This window comes from Somniosus microcephalus, chromosome 4, assembly GCF_052327205.1.
Source record: "Somniosus microcephalus isolate GS21.2 chromosome 4, FLI_Smic_1.0, whole genome shotgun sequence".
NCBI classification, from domain to species: domain Eukaryota; kingdom Metazoa; phylum Chordata; class Chondrichthyes; order Squaliformes; family Somniosidae; genus Somniosus; species Somniosus microcephalus.
The window spans coordinates 122,676,326-122,692,991 of record NC_140990.1 but is presented as its reverse complement, the minus strand read 5'-3'; the positions used below and the strand labels follow the sequence as shown (position 1 = coordinate 122,692,991).

The 16,666-nt window shown below is 51.8% G+C and overlaps 1 long non-coding RNA gene and 1 pseudogene across 1 annotated transcript in view; one reads left to right on the top strand and one right to left on the bottom strand.

Moving 5' to 3' along the window:
• LOC147119725 (uncharacterized) overlaps nucleotides 1-16,666 on the bottom strand; it is a 152,446-nt pseudogene that overhangs the window by 63,470 nt on the left and 72,310 nt on the right.
• The window catches only part of LOC147119724 (uncharacterized), a 115,406-nt gene continuing 104,326 nt past the window's right edge, over nucleotides 5,587-16,666 (top strand). Inside the window, exon 1 of the long non-coding RNA XR_015078075.1 lies at nucleotides 5,587-6,900. This is a non-coding gene — a long non-coding RNA (uncharacterized LOC147119724). The remainder of the gene's footprint in view (nucleotides 6,901-16,666) is intronic.

The following is a 16,666-nucleotide window of genomic DNA, read 5'->3' as shown; positions in this document are numbered from 1 at the left end:
CTGTGCTGACTGTGGCCCCTCTCACTGATTCCAGCCCCAGCTCTGTGCTGACTGTGGCCCCTTTTGCAGATTCCAGCCCCGTGCAGACTGTGGCCCCTCTCCCAGATTCCAGCCCCAGATCTGTGCTGTAGCCCTTTTCCCAGATTTCAGCCCCAACTCTGTGCTGACTGTGACCCCCTCTCCCAGATTCCAGCCCCAGCTCTGGGCTGACAGTGGCCCCTCTCCCAGATTCCAGCCCCAGCTCTGTGCTGACTGTGGCCCTTATCCCAGATTCCAGCCCCAGCTCTGTGCTGACTGTGGCCCCTCTACCAGATTCCAGCCCCAGCTCTGGGCTGACAGTGGCCCCTCTCCCAGATTCCAGCCCCAGCTCTGTGCTGACTGTGGCCCTTCACCCAGATTCCAGCCCCAGCTCTGTGCTGACTGTAGCCCCTCTCCCAGATTCCAGCCCCAGCTCTGTGCTGACTGTGGCCCCTCTCCCAGATTCCTGCCCCAGCTCTGTGCTGACTGTGGCCCATCTCCCAGATTACAGCCCCAGCTCTGTGCAGACTGTGGCCCCTCTCGCTGATTCCAGCCCCAGCTCTGTGCTGACTGAGGCCCCTCTCCCAGATTCCAGCCCCGTGCAGACTCTGGCCCTTTTCCCAGATTCCAGCCCCAGCTCTGTGCTGACTGTGGTCCCTCTCCCAGATTCCAATCCCAGCTCTGTGCTGACTGTGACCCCTCTACCAGATTCCAGCCCCAGCTCTGTGCTTACTGAGGCCTCTCTCCCAGGTTCCACTTCTGTGCTGACAGAGGCCCCTCTCCCAGATTCCAGCCCCGTGCAGACTCTGGCCCTTTTCCCAGATTCCAGCCCCAGCTCTGTGCTGACTGTGGTCCCTCTCCCAGATTCCAGCCCCAGCTCTGTGCTGACTGTGGCCCCTCTCCCAGATTCCTGCCCCAGCTCTGTGCTTACTGTGGCCCCTCTCCCAGATTCCAGCCCCGTGCAGACTGTGGCCCCTCTCCCAGATTCCAGCCCCAGCTCTGTGCTGTCTGTGGCCTCTCTCTCAAATTTCCACCCCTGCTCTGTGCTGACTGTGGCCCCTCTCCCAGATTCCAGCCCCAGCTCTGTGCTGACTGTGGCCCCTCTCCCAGATTCCAGCGCCAGCTCTGTGCTGACTGTGGCCTCTCTCCCAGCCCCAGCTCTGTGCTGACTGAGGCCCCTCTCCCAGATTCCTGCCCCAGCTCTGTGCTGAATGTGGCCCCTCTCTCAGATTCCAGCCCTGTGCTGACTGCGGACCCTCTCCCAGATTCCAGCCCCAGCTTTGTGCTGACTGTGGCCCCTCTCCCAGATTCCTGCCCCAGCTCTGTGCTGACTGAGGCCCCTCTCCCAGATTCCAGCCCCATCTTTGTGCTGACTGAGGCCCCTCTCCCAGATTCCAGCCCCAGCTCTGTGCTGACTGTGGCCCCTCTCCCAGATTCCAGCCCTAGCTCTGTGCTGACTGTGGCCCCTTTCCCAGATTCTTGCCCTAGCTCTGTGCTGAATGTGGCCCTTCTCCCAGATTCCAGCCCCAGCTCTGTGCTGACTGCGGCCCGTCTCCCAGATTCCAGCCCCAGCTCTGTGCTGAATGAGGGCCCTGTCCCAGATTCCAGCCCCAGCTTTGTGCTGACTGCGGCCTCTCTCCCAGATTCCAGCCCCAGCCCCAGCTCTGTGCTGACTGTGGCCCCTCTCCCAGATTCCAGCCCCAGCTCTGTGCTGACTATGGCCCCTCTCCCAGATTCCAGCCCCAGCTCTGTGCTGACTGTGGCCCTTCTCCCAGATTGCAGCCCCAGCTCTGTGCTGACTGTGGCCCCTCTCCCAGATTGCAGCCCCAGCTCTGTGCTGACTATGGCCCCTCTCCCAGATTCCAGCCCCAGCTCTGTGCTGACTATGGCCCCTCTCCCAGATTCCAGCCCTAGCTCTGTGCTGACTGTGGCCCCTCTCCCAGATTCCAGCCCCAGCTCTGTGCTGACTATGGCCCCTCTCCCAGATTCCAGCCCCAGCTCTGTGCTGACTATGGCCCCTCTCCCAGATTCCAGCCCCAGCTCTGTGCTGACTATGGCCCCTCTCCCAGATTCCAGCCCTAGCTCTGTGCTGACTATGGCCCCTCTCCCAGATTCCAGCCCCAGCTCTGTGCTGACTATGGCCCCTCTCCCAGATTCCAGCCCCAGCTCTGTGCTGACTATGGCCCCTCTCCCAGATTCCAGCCCCAGCTCTGTGCTGACTGTGGCCCCTCTCCCAGATTCCTGCCCCAGCTCTGTGCTGTGGCCGTTCTCCCAGATTCCAGTCCCAGCCCTGTGCTGACTGTGGCCCCTCTCCCAGATTCCTGCCCCAGCTCTGTGCTGTGGCCGTTCTCCCAGATTCCAGTCCCAGCCCTGTGCTGACTGCGGCCCCTATCCCAGATGTCAGCCCCAGACTTGTGCTGACTGCGGCCCTTCACCCAGATTCCAGCCCCAGCTCTGTGCTGACTGTGGCCCTTCTCCCAGATTCCAGCCCCAGCTCTGTGCTGACTGTGGCCCCTTTTGCAGATTCCAGCCCCAGCTCTGTGCAGACTGTGGCCCCTCTCCCAGATTCCAGCCCCAGCTCTCTGCTGAATGAGGCCCCCCTCACAGATTCCAGCCTCAGCTCTGTGCTGACTGTGGCCCCTCTCCCAGATTCCAGCCTCAGCTCTGTGCTGACTGTGGCCCCTCTCCCAGATTCCAGCCTCAGCTCTGTGCTGACTGTGGCCTCTCTCCCAGATTCCAGCCTCAGCTCTGTACTGCCTGTGGCCCTTCTCCCAGATTCCAGCCCCAGCTCTGTGCTGACTGTGAACACTCTGCCAGATTCCAGCCCCAGCTCTGTGCAGACTGTGGCCCCTCTCACTGATTCCAGCCCCAGCTCTGTGCTGACTGCGGCCCCTTTTGCAGATTCCAGCACCAGCTCTGTGCTGACTGTGGCCCCTCTCCCAGATTCCAGCCCCGTGCAGACTGTGGCCCCTCTCCCAGATTCCAGCCCCAGATCTGTGCTGTGGCCCTTATCCCGGATTCCAGCCCCAGCTCTGTGCTGACTGCTGCCCCTCTCGCTGATTCCAGCCCCAGCTCTGTGCTGACTGTGACCCCTCTACCAGATTCCAGCCCCAGCTCTGTGCTGACTGTGGCCCCTCTCCCAGATTCCAGCCCCAGCTCTGGACTGCCTGTGGCCCTTCACCCAGATTCCAGCGACAGCTCTGTGCTGACTGTGGCCCTTCTCCCAGAACCCAGCCCCAGCTCTGTGCTGACTGTGACCCCATCTCCCAGATTCCAGCCCCAGCTCTGTGCTGACTGTGACCCCATCTCCCAGATTCCAGTCCCAGCTCTGTGCTGACCGAGGCCCCTCTCTCAGATTCCAGCCCCAGCTCTGTGCTGACTGTGTCCCCTCTCTCAGATTCCAGCCCCAGCTCTGTGCTGACTTTGGCTCCTCTCCCAGATTCCAGCCCCAGCTCTGTGCTGACTGTGGCCCCTCTCCCAGATTCCTGCCCCAGCTCTGTGCTGACTGTGGCCCCTCTCTCTGATTCCAGCCCCAGCTCTGTGCTGACTGTGGCCCCTCTCCCAGATTCCTGCCTCAGCTCTGTGCTGACAGTGGCCCCTCTCCCAGATTCCAGCCCCAGCTCTGTGCTGACTGTGGCCCCTCTCCCAGATTCCAGCCCCAGCTCTGTGCTGACTGAGGCCCCTCTCCCAGATTCCAGCCCCAGCTCTGTGCTGACTGTGGCCCCTCTCCCAGATTCCTGCCTCAGCTCTGTGCTGACAGTGGCCCCTCTCCCAGATTCCAGCCCCAGTTCTGTGCTGACTGAGGCCCCTCTCCCAGATTCCAGCCCCAGCTCTGTGCTGACTGTGGCCCCTCTCCCAGATTCCAGTCCCAGCTCTGTGCTGACTGTGGCCCCTTTCCCAGATTCCTGCCCTAGCTCTGTGCTGACTGTGGCCCCTTTCCCAGATTCTTGCCCTAGCTCTGTGCTGACTGTGGCCCCTTTCCCAGATTCCTGCCCCAGCTCTGTGCTGACTGTGGAGCCGCTCCCAGATTCCAGCCCGAGCTTTGTGCTGACTGTGGCCCCTCTCCCAGATTCGAGCACCAGCTCTGTGCTGACTGCAGCTCCTCTCCCAGATCCCAGCCCCAGCTCTGTGCTGACTGTGGCCCCTCTCCCAGATTCCTGCCTCAGCTCTGTGCTGACAGTGGCCCCTCTCCCAGATTCCAGCCCCAGTTCTGTGCTGACTGAGGCCCCTCTCCCAGATTCCAGCCCCAGCTCTGTGCTGACTGAGGCCCCTCTCCCAGATTCCAGCCCCAGCTCTGTGCTGACTGAGGCCCCTCTCCCAGATTCCAGCCCCAGCTCTGTGCTGACTGTGGCCCCTCTCCCAGATTCCAGCCCCAGCTCTGTGCTGACTGAGGCCCCTCTCCCAGATTCCAGCCCCAGCTCTGTGCTGACTGAGGCCCCTCTCCCAGATTCCAGCCCCAGCTCTGTGCTGACTGTGGCCCCTCTCCCAGATTCCTGCCTCAGCTCTGTGCTGACTGTGGCCCCTCTCCCAGATTCCAGCCCCAGTTCTGTGCTGACTGAGGCCCCTCTCCCAGATTCCAGCCCCAGCTCTGTGCTGACTGAGGCCCCTCTCCCAGATTCCAGCCCCAGCTCTGTGCTGACTGAGGCCCCTCTCCCAGATTCCAGCCCCAGCTCTGTGCTGACTGAGGCCCCTCTCCCAGATTCCAGCCCCAGCTCTGTGCTGATTGTGGCCCCTCTCCCAGATTCCTGCCTCAGCTCTGTGCTGACTGTGGCCCCTCTCCCAGATTCCAGCCCCAGCTCTGTGCTGACTGAGGCCCCTCTCCCAGATTCCAGCCCCAGCTCTGTGCTGACTGTGGCCCCTCTCCCAGATTCCTGCCTCAGCTCTGTGCTGACTGTGGCCCCTCTCCCAGATTCCAGCCCCAGCTCTCTGCTGACTGTGGCCCCTCTCCCAGATTCCTGCCTCAGCTCTGTGCTGACTGTGGCCCCTCTCCCAGATTCCAGCCCCAGCTCTGTGCTGACTGTGGCCCCTCTCCCAGATTCCTGCCTCAGCTCTGTGCTGACTGTGGCCCCTCTCCCAGATTCCAGCCCCAGCTCTGTGCTGACTGTGGCCCCTCTCCCAGATTCCTGCCTCAGCTCTGTGCTGACTGTGGCCCCTCTCCCAGATTCCAGCCCCAGCTCTGTGCTGACTGTGGCCCCTCTCCCAGATTCCTGCCTCAGCTCTGTGCTGACTGTGGCCCCTCTCCCAGATTCCAGCCCCAGCTCTGTGCTGACTGTGGCCCCTCTCCCAGATTCCTGCCTCAGCTCTGTGCTGACTGTGGCCCCTTTCCCAGATTCCAGCCCGAACTCTGTCCTGACTGAGCTGCTCTCACCTGGGACATTGCGTCACAACCGGCCCCAGCGCACGAGCTGCTCACCAGGTCCCGCCCCCTTGCTGCGCCGCCATTGGTTGGAGGACCCGCCGCCCGCACTGACCTCCAGCGCCGCCCCGCTCTTCCTATTGGTCCGAGCTGCCGTCAGTCAGGGCTCAGCCCGGGATCACGTGATCACTACCCAGTCGAGCCCAGCGCGCAGGCGCAGGATTGTGGGACAGGTTTTTGCCTCCCGAGATAAAGAGAGAAAATGGTGTAAAGACTCAGCAGGTCAGGCAGCCTTTGTGGAGAGAGGAGCAGAATCAACGGGTCAGGGCAATGAGCCTTCATCAGAACTGGAGAAAGTTAGAGATGTAACAGGTTTTAAACAAGTGTGGGGCAGAGAAAGGACACAAGGGAAGGTCTGTGATAGGGTGGACGGCAGGAGAGATTAAATGACAGAAGGGAGGATGGTGCGAGGCAAAAGGAGATGGTAATGGGACAAGTAAAGAAACAAAAGATGGTCTGGAAGAGGTTTAAATGGGAATGGCAGAATCACCAGCAGCTGCTGTCTAAAAAAAATAGGGACCGAGGTTACAGTCTGAAATTGTTGAACTCGATGTTGAGTCCCGAAGGCTGTAACGTGTCTAATTGAAAGATGAGGAGCTGTTCCACGAGATAACGTTGAGCTTCGTTGGAACAATGTAAGAGGCCGAGGACAGAGAGGTCGGAGTGGAGTGGAGAATTAAACTGACAGGCGACCGGAAGCTCAGGGTCACGCTTGCAGACTGAACAGAGGTGTTCCGCAAAGCGGTCACCCAATTGTGTTTGGTCTCCCCAATGTAGAGGAGACCACATCGTGAGCAGCGAATACAGTTTACTAAATTGTAAGAAGTACAAGTAAATCGCTGTTTCACCTGGAAGGAGTGTTTGGGGCCCTGGACAGTGGGAAGGGAGGAGAGAAATCGGTACGTGTTGCATTTCCTGCGCTTGCACGGGAAGATGCCATGGGAAAGGGAGGGAGTGTTGGGGGTGATTGAGGAGTGGACCCGGGTATTGCGGAGGGAGCAGTCCCTTTGGAATGCTGAAAGGGGAGGGGAAGATGTGTTTGGTGGTGGGATCACGCTGGAGGTGGCGGAAATGGCGGAGGATAATCCATTCAATGTGGAGACTGGTGGGGTGAAAGGTGAGGACAAGGGGAACCCTATCATGGTTCTGGGATGGAGGGAGGGGAAGGGGTGAGAGTAGAAGTGCAGAAAATGTCAACCACGGTAGAGGGGAATCCTCGGTTGAGGGAAAAGGAAGACATGTCGAAGCACTCGTATGGAAGATGGCATCGTCAGAACAGATGTGACGGAGACAGAGAAACTGGAAGAATGGAATAGAGTCCTTACAGGAAGCGGGGTGGGAGGAAGTGTAGTCGAGGTAGCTGTGGCAGTCAGCGGGCTTGTAGTGGATGTTTGTCGATAGCCTATCCCCAGAAATGGAGACAGAGAAGTCGATGAAGAGAAGAGTCGGAGATGGACCATGTGAAGGTGAGCATGTGCGGCGCCGAGAAAGTCCCATCGATAGTGGCGCATGCGCGTTGTCAGCGTCAACTTAGCGTGGCGGCTGGAGCGCTTTCTGGAGCGCAGGGGCTTGTGGGTATTGCAGCCGCCATTACTGTTGATCCTTCCAACCAACCTGTGCAGCAGCTGGGGCCTGAAAATTGGTTTCACTGCCCCTGGGCTGGGTAAGGAGAACACAGGCAACATTCTCCCTCTTGCCCCTTTCTATACTTATTTTACAGAGTATTAGAAGTGGAGCATTTACTGACAGGAAGCTCAGACCAAACATCGGTCTCAGACCAAACTGACAGGAAGCTCAGACCAGGCAGCATGGTGGCATAGTGGTTAGCACTGTTGCCTCACAGCGCCAGGGACCCAGGTTCAAATCCGGCCTCGGGTGACTGTCTGTGTGGAGTTTGCACATTCTCCCCGTGTTTGCGTGGGTTTCCTCCGGGTGCTCCGGTTTCGTCCCACAGTCCAAAGATGTGCGGGTTAGGTTGATTGGCCATGAAAAAAAAAAAAAATTGGCCCTTAGTGTTAGAGGGGATTAAATACGTGGGGTTACGGGGATAGGGCTTGGGTGGGATGGCTGTTGGTGTAGGGACCGGGTGCTAGGGTGTGGGTGATCAGCCGTGATCTCGTTGACACTGCTGGGACCCCCAAACAGACAGAGGGAGATAGAAGAGAAAATAATTAGGCTAATTTCTGAGATGTGCAGAAACAATCGGGCAGTAATAGTAGGAGATTCCAACTGCCCTAACATTACCTGGGATAGAATCAGTATAAAAGGTATAGAGGGTGCAGAATTCTTAAAATGCATTCAGGTGAACTTTTTTAACCAGTACGTAGCAAGCCCAACAAGAGAGGGGGTGGTTCTGGACTTAGTTTTAGGGAATGAACAGGTGGAAGGGGTATCAGTGCGAGTGCATTTTGGTGGTAGTGATCATAATTCAGTTAGAATGAGTGTATTTATGGAAAAGGGCAAAGATAGATCAGGAGTAAAAGGTCTCGATTGGGGAAAGGCCAATTTTAATAAGCTGAGATGCGATTTAGCAAAAGTGGACTGGAAACAGCTACTTGAAGGTAAATCAGTGTCAGAGCAATGGGAGGCATTCAAGGAGGAGATAGTGAGGGTTCAGAGCAAATATGTTCCCACAAAGGAAAAGGGTGGGACTCCTAAATCTATACAGGATTTGATAAGGCAAAAAAGGGAAGCTTATGTCAGATACTGAGAGCTAAATACTGCAGAAAGCCTAGAGGAGTATAGAAAGTGCAGGGTGAAATTAAAAAGGAAATAAGGAAAGTAAAGAGAGGGCATGAAAAAATGTTGGCAAGTAAAATCAAGGAAAACCCAAAGATGTTTTATAAATACATAAAGAGCAAGCGGATAACTAAAGAGTCAGACCTATTAGAGACCAAAATGGAAGCTTGTGTGTGAAGGCGGAAGACGTGGGTATGGTTCTTAATGAATACTCTGTGTCTGTCTTTACAAAAGAGAGAGACGATGCAGACATTGTAGTTAAGGAGGAGTGAGAAATATTAGATGAGACAAACATAGTGAGAGAGGAAGTATTAAGGGGTTTAGCATCTTTGAAAGTAGGTAAATCACCAGGCCTGGATGAAATGTATCCCAGGCTGTTAAGAGAAGCAAGGGAGGAAATAACGGAGGCTCTGACCATCATTTTTCAATCCTCTCTGGCAACAGGTGTGGTGCTGGAGGACTGCTAACATTGTACAGTTGTTTAAAAAGGGAGAAAGGGATAGTCTGAGTAATTACAGGCCAGTCAGCCTAACCTCGGTGGTGGGCAAATTGTTGGAAAAATTTCTGAGGGAAAGTATTAATCGTCATTTGTCATTTAGAAAGGCACGGATTAATCAAGGACAGTCAGCATGGATTTGGTAAGGGAAGGTCGTGTCTGACTAACTAGATTGAATTTTTTGAGGAGGTAACAAGGAGGGTTAATGAGGATAGCGCGTTAGATGTAGTCTACATGGCTTTTGACAAGTTCCCACGTGGCAGACTGGTCAGAAAAGTAAAAGTCCATGGGATCCAAGGGAAAGTGGCAAGTTGGATCGAAAATTGGCTCAGTGACAGGAAGCATAGAAACATAGAAGATAGGAGCAGGAATAGGCCATTTGGCCCCTCGAGCCTGTTCCGCCATTCAATGAGATCATGGCTGATCATCCAAATTCAGTACCCTGTCCCTGCTTTCTCCCCATATCCCTTTAGCCTTAAGAAATATATCTAACTCCTTCTTGAATATATTTAATGAATTGGCCTCTACTGCCTTCTGTGGTAGAGAATTCCACAGGTTCCCCACTCTCTGGGTGAAGAAATTCCTCCTCATCTCTGTCCTAAATGGCTTACCCCTTATCCTTAGACTGTGACCCCTGGTTCAGGACTCCCCGGCCATCGGGAACATCCTTCTTGCATCTAGTCTGTCTAGTCCTGTTAGAATTTTATAAGTTTCAATGAGATCCCCTCTCATTCTTCTAAACTCCAACGAGTATAAGCCCAATCGACCCAATCTCTCCTCATACGTCATTCCTGCCATCCCAGGTATCAGTCTGGTGAATCTTCGCTGCACTACCTCCATGGCAAGAACATCCTTCCTCAGATAAGGCGACCAAAACTGCACACAATACTCACGGTGTGGTCTCACCAAGGCCCTGTACAACTGCAGCATGACATCCTTGTTCCTGTACTCGAACCGTCTCGCTACAAAGGCCAACATATCTTTTGCCTTCTTAACCGCCTGCTGCACCTGCATGCTTACCTTCAGCGACTGGTGCACAAGGACACCCAGGTCTCGTTGCACTTCCCCTTCTCCCAATCTATTGCTGTTCAGATAATAATCTGCCTTCCTGTTTTTGCAACCAAAGTGGATAACCTTGCATTTATCCACATTATACTGCATCTGCCATGCTTCTGCCCAATCACCCAACCTGTCCAAATCATACTGGAGTTTCTCAGCATCCTCCTCACAGCACACACGCCCACCCAGCTTTGTGTCGTCTGCAAACTTGGAGATATTACATCTAGTTCCCTCGTCTAGATCATTAATATATATTGTGAATAGCTGGGGTCCTAGGACCGATCCCTGCGGTACGCCACTAGTCACTGCCTGCCACTCGGAAAAAAGAGCCGTTTATTCCAACTCTTTGCTTCCTGTCTGCCAACCAGTTCTCTATCCAAGTCAGTACCTTGGCCCCAATCCCATGTGCCTTAACTTTACACGCTAATCTCTTATGCGGGACCTTATCGAAAGCCTTCTGAAAGTCCAAATACACCACATCCACTGGTTCTCCCTTATCTATTCTACCAGTTACATCCTGAAAAAATTCCAGTTTACCTTTTGTAAAACTTTGTTCGATCCTGTCAGTTTTCCAAGTGCTCTGCTATTACATCTTTTATAATAATGGACTTTAGCATTTTCCCCAATACCGATGTCAGTCTTACCGGTCTATAATTCCCCATTTTCTCACTACCACCTTTTTTGAATAGTGGGGTAACATTAGCTACCTTCCAATCCATGGGTACTGTTCCAGAGTCTATCGAATTTTGGAAAATCACCAGCAATGCTTTTACTATTTCTAGGGCCACTTCCTTAAGTACCCTAGGATGTAGATTATCAGGCCCTGGGGATTTATCGGCCTTCAATCCCGTCAATTTTCCTAACACCATTTCCCTACAAATACTGATTTCTTTCAGTTCCTCCCTCTCATTAGACCCTATGTTCCCTGACATCTCTTGGAGGTTATTTGTGTCCTCCTTTGTGAAGACAGAACCAAAGTATGTATTTAATTGGTCCGCCATTTCTTTGTTCCCCATTATAAATTCCCCTGATTCTGACTGCAAGGGACCTACGCTTGACTTCACCAATCTTTTTCCCTTCACATATCTATAAAAGCTTTTACAGCCAGTTTTTATGTTGCCTGCAAGCTTACTCTTATACTCTATTTTCCCCCTGTTAATGAATCCCTTTGTCCGCCTTTGCTGAATCCTAAACTGCTCCCAATCCTGAGGTTTACTGCTTTTTCTGGCCAATTTCACAGAAACACAGAAATTTGTATGTCCTCTCCTTGGATCTTATGCTATCCCTAATTTCCCTTGTTAGCCACGTTTGAGTCACCTTTTTTGTTTTATTTTTATGCCAATCAGGTATGAACAAATTCTGTAGTTCATCCATGTGATCTTTGAATGTTTGCCATTGCCTATCCACCGTCAACCCTCTGAGTAACATTCCCCAATCAATCCTACCCAACTCGCACCTCATACCATCGTAGTTTCCTTTATTTAAATTCAGGACCCTGGTCTCTGAGTCAACTACTTCACTCTCCATCTTAATGAAGAATTCTATCATATTATGATCGCTCCGACCCAAGGGGCCTCACACAGCAAGATTGCTAATTAATCCTTTCTCATTACATAATACCCAGTCTAAGGTGGCCTGATCTCTAGTTGGTTCCTCAACATATTGGTCCAGGAAACCATCCCATATACACTCCAGGAATTCCTCCTCCACAGTATATTGTTACTAATTTGGTTAGCCCAATCTATATGTAGATTAAAGTCGCCCACGATAACTGCTGTGCCCTTATTGCACGCGTCTCTAATTTCCCATTTAATGCCATCCCCAACCTCCGCATTACTGTTTGGAGGTCTGCATACCACTCCTACTAACGTTTTCTGCCCCATGGTATTTCTCAGTTCTACCCATACAGATTCCACATCATCAGAGCTAATATCCTTCCTTTCAATTTTGTTAATCCCCTCTTTAACCAGCAATGCTACCCCACCTCCTTTTCGCCTATCTTTCCTGAATATTGAATACCCCTGGATGTTGAGTTCCCAGCCTTGGTCACCCTGGAGCCATGTTTCTGTAATCCCAATCATATCTTATCCGTTTACCTCTATTTGCGCAGCTAATTCATCCACTTTATTACGAATGCTCCTCGCATTAAGACACAAGGCCTTCAGGCTTGTTTTTTAACACTCTTACACCTTTTAGAATTATTATTTACTGTGGCCATGTTTGATTTAAACCCTTGATTTCTCTGACTGCCACCTTTGTTTTTCTCCTTCCTGTCGTTTGCTTCTATCCTTGTTTCCCTTTCCTCGGTCTCCCTGCTCAGGTTCCCAACCCCCTGCCATTTTAGTTTAAACCCTCCCCCAGAGCACTAGCAAACACTCCCCCTAGGACATCAGTCCCGGTCCTGCCCAGGTGCAAACCATCCAGTTTGTACTGGTCCCACCTCCCCCAGAACTGGTTCCCATGTCCCAGGAATTTGAATCCCTCCCCCTTGCACCATTCCTCTAGCCACGTATTCATCTGAAATATCCTTCTATTTCTACTCTGACTAGCACATGGCACTGGTAGCAATCCTGAGATTACTACCTTTGAGGTCCTATTTTTTAGCAAAAGGTAATGGTCGATGGATGTTTTTGTGACTGGAAAGCTGTTTCTCGTGGGGTTCTGAAGGGCTCAGTTCTAGGTCCCTTGCTTATTATGGAATATATCAATGATTTCAACTTCAGTGTAGGAAGCGTGATTAAGAAGTTTGCAGGCGATACAAAAATTGGCCATGTGGTTGATGGTGAGGAAGAAAGCTGTAGGCTGCAGGAAGATATCCAGGTCAGGTGGGCTGAAAAGTGACAAATGGAATTCAATCCGGAGAAGTGTGAGGTAATGCATTTGGGGAGGGCTAACAATGCAAGGGAATACACAATACATGGTAGGGTACTGAGAAGAGTAGAGGAACAAAGGGACCTTGGAGTGAATCCACAGGTCCCTGAAGGTAGCAGGACGGGTAGTTAAGGTGGTTAAGAAGGCATACGGGATACTTGCCTTTATTAGCCGAGGCACAGAATATAAGAGGAGGGAGGTTATGCTAGAACTGTACAAAACACTAGTTAGGCCATAGCTAGAGTACTGCTCAAGTTAGTGCAGTTCTGGTCACCACATTACAGGAAGGATGGGATTGCACTGGAGAGGGTACAGGGGAGATTTACGGGAATGTTGCCAAGACTGGAGAATTTTAGCAATGAGGAAAGATTGGATAGGCTGGAGTTGTTTTCTTTGGAACAGAGGAGGCTGGGGGGAGATATAATTGAGGTGTATAAAAATATGAGGGGCCTAGATAGAGTGGATAGGAAGAAACCATTTCCCCTAGCAGAGGGGTCAATAACCAGGAGGCAAAGATTTAAAGTAATTGGGGGAAGGATTAGAGGGGAGTTGAGGAGAGAGTTTTTCACCCAGAGGGTGGTGGGAGTCTGCAACTCACTTCCTGAAAGGGCGGTAGAGGCAGAAACCCTCATCGTATTTAAAAAATACTTGGATATACATTTGGAGTGCCGTAAACTACAGGGCAGAGATGGAAAGTGGGATCAGGCTGTATAGCTGTTCTCGGCCTGCACAGACACAATGGGCAGAATGGTCTACTTCTGTGCTGTAAACTTCTGATTCTATGACACCAATCTCCTCCTGTTTGATATAAACCGACCCCACAGTCACTGACACCAATCTCCTCCTGTCTTGATATAAACCAACCCCACAGTCACTGACACCAATCTCCTCCTGTCTGATATAAACCAACCCCACAGTCACTGACACCAATCTCCTCCTGTCTGATATAAACCAATCCCACAGTCACTGACACCAATCTCCTCCTGTCTGATATAAACCAACCTCACAGTCACTGACACCAATCTCCTCCTGTCTGATATAAACCAACCCCACAGTCGCTGACACCAATCTCCTCCTGTCTGATACAAACCAACCCCAGTCACTGACACCAATCTCCTCCTGTTTGATATAAACCAACCCCACAGTCACTGACACCAATCTCCTCCTGTCTGATATAAACCAACCCCACAGTCACTGACACCAATCTCCTCCTGTCTGATATAAACCAATCCCACAGTCACTGACACCAATCTCCTCCTGTCTGATATAAACCAACCCCACAGTCACTGACACCAATCTCCTGTTTGATATAAACCAACCCCACATCACTGACACCAACCTCCTCCTGTCTGATATAAACCAATCCCACAGTCACTGACATCAATCTCCTCCTGTCTGATATAAACCAACCCCACAGTCACTGACTCCAATCTCCTCCTGTCTGATCTAAACCAACCCCAGTCACTGACACCAATCTCCTCCTGTCTGATATAAACCAACCCCACAATCACTGACACCAATCTCCTCCTGTCTGATATAAACCAACCCCACAGTCACTGACACCAATCTCCTCCTGTCTGATATAAACCAACCCCACAGTCACTGACACCAATCTCCTCCTGTCTGATATAAACCAACCCCACATCACTGACACCAATCTCCTCCTGTCTGATATAAACCAACTCCACAGTCACTGACACCAATCTCCTCCCGTCTGATATAAACCAGCCCCACAGGCCCAGAAAGATTAAACTCAGTCCGTTACTTGGATTGGACTTGTCTCCATTCCTGTGCCGAGGGGATTACTGTACCAGACGGGAGGGGCAACATTTGGGGACTCTCGATTCTCCACCAATTCCCATTCCCCTTCTTTCTGGTGGATAATGGAGGTGCCACTGTGTGTAATGTGCAAGTCAGTAAGAATTGTCAGCGAGGATTAATTAGCACTTTCTAATTGGAAATGTTAATCAGTGGAACCTTTCAGACACTGAATTGTAGATTTTGTACCAAAGATTAATATAGGATCAAAGTAAAATTAATAATTTTATTGTAAACTAATTTCTGATGAGAATCCCTGAATTAAGGGGAAAGATCACAAACAGCAGTTCTTAAAGGGACACTGCAGCCCCGATATCACAATCAGCTATATATCCAGAATATTAAACTCCAGCCCAGTTATAGGGTTATTAACATCAGCAGAAACAAACAGCAACTGTCAGAATGAACATGGTTCAGTCCTGGATGCAATTAACAGCAGCATCCAACCCCTGCAGTCACTTGTGAACTCGCTGGTGTTTCAGCAGGTTCGATGGCAGAGTAAATCCCTTCCCACACACTGAGCAGGTGAACGACGTCTCCCCAGTGTGAACTCGCTGGTGTTTCAGCAGGCTGAAACTCGGAGTGAATCCCTTCCCACCTACAGAGCAGGTGAACAGCGTCTCCCCAGTGTGAACTCGCTAGTGTGTCGGAAGGTTGGATGAAGTGTGAACTCGCTGGTGTGTCAGCGGGGTGGTTCCCTGAGTGAATCCCTTCCCACACATGGAGCAGGTGAACGACCTCTCCCCAGTGTGAATGTGCCGATGGGTTTCCAGCTGGGATGGGTAATTGAATCCCTTCCCACAGTCCCCACATTTCCACAGTTTCTCCATGGTGCGGGTGGCCTTGTGTCTCCACGTTGGATGTTCAGTTGAAGCGTCGTCCACACACGCAACACTTGTACAGTTTCTCCCTGCTGTGAATGGTGCAAAGTTTTTCAGGCGGTGTAACTGTTTAAAAAATTTCTCCATCCATATTCAAAGGTCATAGAAACATAGAAGATAGGAGCAGGAGTAGGCCATTCGGCCCTTCGAGCCTGCTCCGCCATTCAACGAGATCATGGCTGATCATCCAAACCCTAGCACCCGGTCCCTACACCGACAGCCATCCCACCCAAGCCCTATCCCCGTAACCCCACGTATTTAATCCCCCCTAACACTAAGGGCCAATTTTTATCATGGCCAATCAACCTAACCCGCACATCTTTTGGACTGTTGGTCGATGATATTCAGGTCCTGAGGAATCGAGTGACTCTGTCAGATCTTGACGTGATGTTTGGTTTGAGTTTCCCGTCTGCAAATCCTCCCCTTCTAATATCCTGTAAAAGCAGTTTTCAGAAGTCATCACTGTGAGTACAGGATAGAAATTCAGAACAGGCAGTTCTGAAGGTATGGGGAGCTGGGACTTGTCCATGAGAGTAACCGAAGGTATGAGAACTGAAATAATCTCGAGTTAGAGAGGAGAAAAGGCCCAAAAATGGAGCATTCGGTAACAGGACATCAATTAGTCTCCTCTTATCTTGCAGACATCAAATATCGACACACTGTGTTATTTGAAATATCAAAATACTAAACTCCAGCCTGGTTACAGGGGTTATTAACATCAGCAGAAACAAACTCCAACTGTCAGAATGGACACGATTCAGTCCGGGATGTGATTAACAGCAGGAACAACAGCAGAATCCAACACCTGCAGTCACTTGTGAACTTGCTGGTGTCTCAGCAGGCTGGATGAAGCGGTGAATCCTTTCCCACAGTCGGAGCAGGTGAACGGCCTCTCCCCAGTGTGAACACGCTGATGAGTTAGAAGGTTGGATGAAGTAGTGAATCCCTTCCCACACTGAAAGCAGGTGAATGGTCTCTCCCCACTGTGAACTCGCTGGTGTATCAGCAGGTGGGATGACCGAGTGAATCCATTTCCACACACGAAGCAGGTGAAAGGTCTCTCCCCAGTGTGAACTTGCTGGTGTGTCAGCAGGTGGGATGACCGAGTGAATCCCTTCCCACACTCGGAGCAGGTGAACGGTCTCTCCCCAGTGTGGACTCGCTGGTGTGTCAGCAGGCTGGATGAACAGGTGAATCCCTTCCCACACACGGAGCAGGTGAATGGCCCCTCCCCCGTGTGAACTCGCTGGTGTCTCAGCAGGTGGGATGAATTATTGAATCCCTTCCCACACACGAAGCAGGTGAACGGTCTCTCCCTGGTGTGCACTTGCTGGTGAGTTAGAAGGTTGGATGAACAGGTGAATCCCT